This window comes from Camellia sinensis, chromosome 6, assembly GCF_055761805.1.
Source record: "Camellia sinensis isolate YWXY chromosome 6, ASM5576180v1, whole genome shotgun sequence".
Lineage (NCBI taxonomy): Eukaryota > Viridiplantae > Streptophyta > Magnoliopsida > Ericales > Theaceae > Camellia > Camellia sinensis.
The window spans coordinates 19,135-25,000 of record NC_138966.1 but is presented as its reverse complement, the minus strand read 5'-3'; positions in this window follow the sequence as shown (position 1 = coordinate 25,000).

Here is a 5,866-nt window from a genome sequence, read left to right as displayed (position 1 = left end):
ACATGCCATGCCGCGGCCACGGCCCGCATGCCATGCCACGGCCTCGGCCCGCATGCCTTGCTACGGCGTTGCCCAACATGGCATGCCACGGCCTCGGCCCGCATGCCATGCCACGGCCTCGGCCCGCATGTCTTGCCACGGCGTTGCCAAACATGCCATGCCACGGCCTCGGCCCGCATGCCATGCCACGGCGTCGCCCAACATGCCATGCCACGGCCACGGCCACGGCCCGCATGCCATGCCACGGCCTCGGCCCGCATGCCTTGCTACGGCGTTGCCCGACATGCCATGCCACGGCCTCGGCCTGCATGCCTTGCCACCGCGTTGCCCAGCATGCCATGCCACCGCGTTGCCCGGCGTGCCATGCCTTAGCCTTGGCCAACATGTCGAGCCACGGCCTCGGCCCGCATGCCTTGCTACGGCGTCGCCCAACATGCCATGCCACGGCCTCGGCCCGCATGCCATGCCACGGCCTCGGCCCGCATGCCTTGGTACGGCGTCGCCCAACATGCCATGCCACGGCCTCGACCCGCATTACATGTCACGGCCTCGGCCCGCATTACATGCCACGGCCTCGGCCCGCATGCCATGCCATGCCACGGCCCGCATGTCTTGCCACGGCGTTGCCAAACATGCCATGCCACGGCCTCGGCCCGCATGCCATGCCACGGCGTCGCCCAACATGCCATGCCACGGCCACGGCCCGCATGCCATGCCACGGCCTCGGCCCGCATGCCTTGCTACGGCGTTGCCCAACATGCCATGCCACGGCCTCGGCCCGCATGCCTTGCCACCGCGTTGCCCAGCATGCCATGCCACCGCGTTGACCGGCGTGCCATGCCTTAGCCTTGGCCAACATGTCGAGCCACGGCCTGGGCCAAACTTGCCATGACACGGCCTCGGCCCGCATGCCAAGCCACGGCCTCGGCCCGCATGACATGCCACGGCCTCGGCCCGCATGCCTTGCCACGACGTCGCCCAACTTGCCATGCCACGGCCTCGGCCCGCATGCCATGCCACGGCCTCGGCTCGCATGACATGCCACGGCCTCGGCCCGCATGCCTTGCTACGGCGTCGCCCAACATGCCATGCCACGGCCTCGGCCCGCATGCCATGCCACGGCCTCGGCCCGCATGACATGCCACGGCCTCGGACCGCATGCCTTGCTACGGCGTCGCCCAACATGCCATGCCACGGCCCCGGCCCGCATGCCTTGCCACCGCGTTGCCCGGCATGCCATGCCACCGCGTTGCCCGGCGTGCCATGCCTTAGCCTTGGCCAACATGTCGTGCCACGGCCTCGGCCCGCATGCCATGCCATGCCACGGCCCGCATGTCTTGCCACGGCGTTGCAAACATGCCATGCCACGGCCTCGGCCCGCATGCCTTGCTACGGCGTCGCCCAACATGCCATGCCACGGCCTCGGTCAGCATGCCATGCCATGGCACCGCCTTGTCCAGCACGCCGTGCCGCAGCGTTGGCCAGCATGCCTTGGCCGGCATGCCATGCCAATGCCTTGGGCCAACATGGCGTGCCACGGGCTGGGCCATGCCGGTCCGTTGCCCGGCATGCCACGGCCGTGGCGGCATGGCAAGCCACGGCCTCGGCCAGCATGCCATGCCCCGGCCTCGCCCAGCATGCCATGGCACGGTCTTGGTCAGCATGCCATGCCATGGCACCGCCTTGTGCAACGTTGGCCAGCATGCCTTGGCCGGCATGCCATGCCAATGCCTTGGGCCAACATGGCGTGCCACGGGCTGGGCGAGCATGGCATGCCACGGGCTGGGCGAGCATGCAACGCCACGGCCTTGGCTAGCAGCAAGGCATGCCACGGCCTCGGCGAGCATGCCATGCCATGCCAAGGCCAAGGCCAAGGCCAAAGCCAAGGCCAAGGCAGTGGGCAAGGCCAAGTCCCTGTGCAAGGCATGGCCAAGGCCAAGGCCATGGCATGCCACCGCCTCGACCGATCTTTTTGAACATGATTCTTTTATAATCTTACCCAAACCGTGCAACACAATTAAAAATGCACTACAATCAATTTTAAATGTCATTCCCTATTTTTTTGCAATTTTTCTGGAGCTTTTCGAATTTTTAAAGCCCTTATTTGGCATAAAAAAATCAAAATAAAATAAAAAAAATGAAAAAAATAATTTAATAATTTCTATAATTACTAGTGAATCATCCTTTAATTATGGGAATTTTTCCATAATTTTTTGACCATTTTTATTAATTTTTATTATTTTTTAAGTATTAATATCGAAATAAATTAAAATAAAATATTTTCGGTAAAAAAATATTTTTTTTAATTTTTTTTATGGTGTATTAAATTATTTCCTACAACTTTCATGTTGAAAGTTTTGGCAAAAAACCATTACTTTTTAAAAAAACCCCATTATGACTCCTCGAACATGCTTGATGTTTCCTCCTGCCAGACTGAAAAGGGCTTAACAGGCTATTATAAGGGGGGGGCACCTCCCTTGCCCAGGGCAAGGCAGTGGCAGGTACGCCCCATGTTGGGCGCGGCCTGGGCTGCGGCCTTGGGTTACATGCACTGCGGCTCGACCGCGGCCTGGGCTGCGGCCTGGGGCGGCTCGGCCGCGGCCTTGGGCGGCCTTGCGCGGCCTTGGGCGGCCTGGGCGCGGCCTTGCGCGGCCTGGGCGCGGCCTTGGGCAGCATGGCGTGGCATCCGCGCGGGCGTGGGCGGCCTGGCATGCGCGCGGCATGGGCAGCACGGCATGGCATGCGCACGGCCTGGGCGGCCTGGCATGCAGCCGGCCTGGCATGCCCGCGGCGTGGGCAGCACGGCATGGCATGCGCACGGCCTGGGCGGCCTGGCATGCAGCCGGCCTGGCATGCCCGCGGCGTGGGCAGCACGGCATGGCATGCGCACGGCCTGGGCGGCCTGGCATGCAGCTGGCCTGGGCAGCACGGCATGGCATGCGCACGGCCTGGGCGGCCTGGCATGCAGCCGGCCAGGGCAGCCTGGCCTGGCATGCCCGCGGCGTGGGCAGCGTGGCCTGTGCGAATACCGCGCGCGTGGTCTTTTGACCACGGTGCGCGTGTTGCGCGCATGGTCGCGCACGCCTTTGCACGCCTTCGCACGCAACGCACGTCTAGTGATAAGAACCGCAGCCAAGGCAGCCCAGCCCCAAGGCCATGGCCAGCAGCATGGCATGCCACGGCCAAGGCAGGCCAGCCAAAGCCAGCAGCATGCCATGCCAAGGCCAAGGCCAGCAGCATGCCATGCCACGGCCAAGGCAGCCCAGCCAAAGCCAGCAGCTTGCCATGCCAAGGCCAAGGCCAGCAGCATGCCATGCCACGGCCAAGGCAGCCCAGCCAAAGCCAGCAGCATGCCATGCCAAGGCCAAGGCCAGCAGCATGCCATGCCACGGCCAAGGCAGCCCAGCCAAGGCCAGCAGCATGCCATGCCACGGCCAAGGCAGCCCAGCCAAAGCCAGCAGCTTGCCATGCCAAGGCCAAGGCCAGCAGCATGCCATGCCACGGCCAAGGCAGCCAAGCCAAAGCCAGCAGCATGCCATGCCAAGGCCAAGGCCAGCAGCATGCCATGCCACGGCCAAGGCAGCCCAGCCAAAGCCAGCAGCATGCCATGCCAAGGCCAAGGCCAGCAGCATGCCATGCCACGGCCAAGGCAGCCCAGCCAAAGCCAGCAGCATGCCATGCCAAGGCCTAGGCCAGCAGCATGCCATGCCACGGCCAAGGCAGGCCTGCCAAAGCCAGCAGCATCCCATGCCAAGGCCAAGGCCAGCAGCATGCCATGCCACGGCCAAGGCAGCCCAGCCAAAGCCAGCAGCATGCCATGCCAAGGCCAAGGCCAGCAGCATGCCATGCCACGGCCAAGGCAGCCCAGCCAAAGCCAGCAGCATGCCATGCCAAGGCCTAGGCCAGCAGCATGCCATGCCACGGCCAAGGCAGCCCAGCCAAAGCCAGCAGCATGCCATGCCAAGGCCAAGGCCAGCAGCATGCCATGCCACGGCCAAGGCAGCCCAGCCAAGGCCAGCAGCATGCCATGCCACGGCCAAGGCAGCCCAGCCAAAGCCAGCAGCTTGCCATGCCAAGGCCAAGGCCAGCAGCATGCCATGCCACGGCCAAGGCAGCCCAGCCAAAGCCAGCAGCATGCCATGCCAAGGCCAAGGCCAGCAGCATGCCATGCCACGGCCAAGGCAGCCCAGCCAAAGCCAGCAGCATGCCATGCCAAGGCCAAGGCCAGCAGCATGCCATGCCACGGCCAAGGCAGCCCAGCCAAAGCCAGCAGCATGCCATGCCAAGGCCTAGGCCAGCAGCATGCCATGCCACGGCCAAGGCAGGCCTGCCAAAGCCAGCAGCATCCCATGCCAAGGCCAAGGCCAGCAGCATGCCATGCCACGGCCAAGGCAGCCCAGCCAAAGCCAGCAGCATGCCATGCCAAGGCCAAGGCCAGCAGCATGGCATGCCACGGCCAAGGCAGGCCAGCCAAAGCCAGCAGCATGCCATGCCAAGGCCTAGGCCAGCAGCATGCCATGCCACGGCCAAGGCAGCCCAGCCAAAGCCAGCAGCATGCCATGCCAAGGCCAAGGCCAGCAGCATGCCATGCCACGGCCAAGGCAGCCCAGCCAAAGCCAGCAGCATGCCATGCCAAGGCCAAGGCCAGCAGCATGCCATGCCACGGCCAAGGCAGCCCAGCCAAGGCCAGCAGCATGCCATGCCACGGCCAAGGCAGCCCAGCCAAAGCCAGCAGCTTGCCATGCCAAGGCCAAGGCCAGCAGCATGCCATGCCACGGCCAAGGCAGCCCAGCCAAAGCCAGCAGCATGCCATGCCAAGGCCAAGGCCAGCAGCATGCCATGCCACGGCCAAGGCAGCCCAGCCAAAGCCAGCAGCATGCCATGCCAAGGCCAAGGCCAGCAGCATGCCATGCCACGGCCAAGGCAGCCCAGCCAAAGCCAGCAGCATGCCATGCCAAGGCCTAGGCCAGCAGCATGCCATGCCACGGCCAAGGCTGGCCTGCCAAAGCCAGCAGCATGCCATGCCAAGGCCAAGGCCAGCAGCATGCCATGCCACGGCCAAGGCAGCCCGGCCAAAGCCAGCAGCATGCCATGCCAAGGCCTAGGCCAGCAGCATGCCATGCCACGGCCAAGGCTGGCCTGCCAAAGCCAGCAGCATCCCATGCCAAGGCCAAGGCCAGCAGCATGCCATGCCACGGCCAAGGCAGCCCGGCCAAAGCCAGCAGCATGCCATGCCAAGGCCAAGGCCAGCAGCATGCCATGCCACGGCCAAGGCAGCCCAGCCAAAGCCAGCAGCATGCCATGCCAAGGCCTAGGCCAGCAGCATGCCATGCCACGGCCAAGGCAGCCCAGCCAAAGCCAGCAGCATGCCATGCCAAGGCCAAGGCCAGCAGCATGCCATGCCACGGCCAAGGCAGCCCAGCCAAAGCCAGCAGCATGCCATGCCAGGGCCAAGGCCAGCAGCATGCCATGCCACGGACAAGGCAGCCCAGCCAAAGCCAGCAGCATGCCATGCCAAGGCCTAGGCCAGCAGCATGCCATGCCACGGCCAAGGCAGCCCAGCCAAAGCCAGCAGCATGCCATGCCAAGGCCTAGGCCAGCAGCATGCCATGCCACGGCCAAGGCAGGCCAGCCAAAGCCTGCAGCATGCCATGCCAAGGCCAAGGCCAGCAGCATGCCATGCCACGGCCAAGGCAGCCCAGCCAAAGCCAGCAGCATGCCATGCCAAGGCCTAGGCCAGCAGCATGCCATGCCACGGCCAAGGCAGGCCTGCCAAAGCCAGCAGCATGCCATGCCAAGGCCAGGGCCAGCAGCATGCCATGCCACGGCCAAGGCAGCCCAGCCAAAGCCAGCAGCATGCCATGCC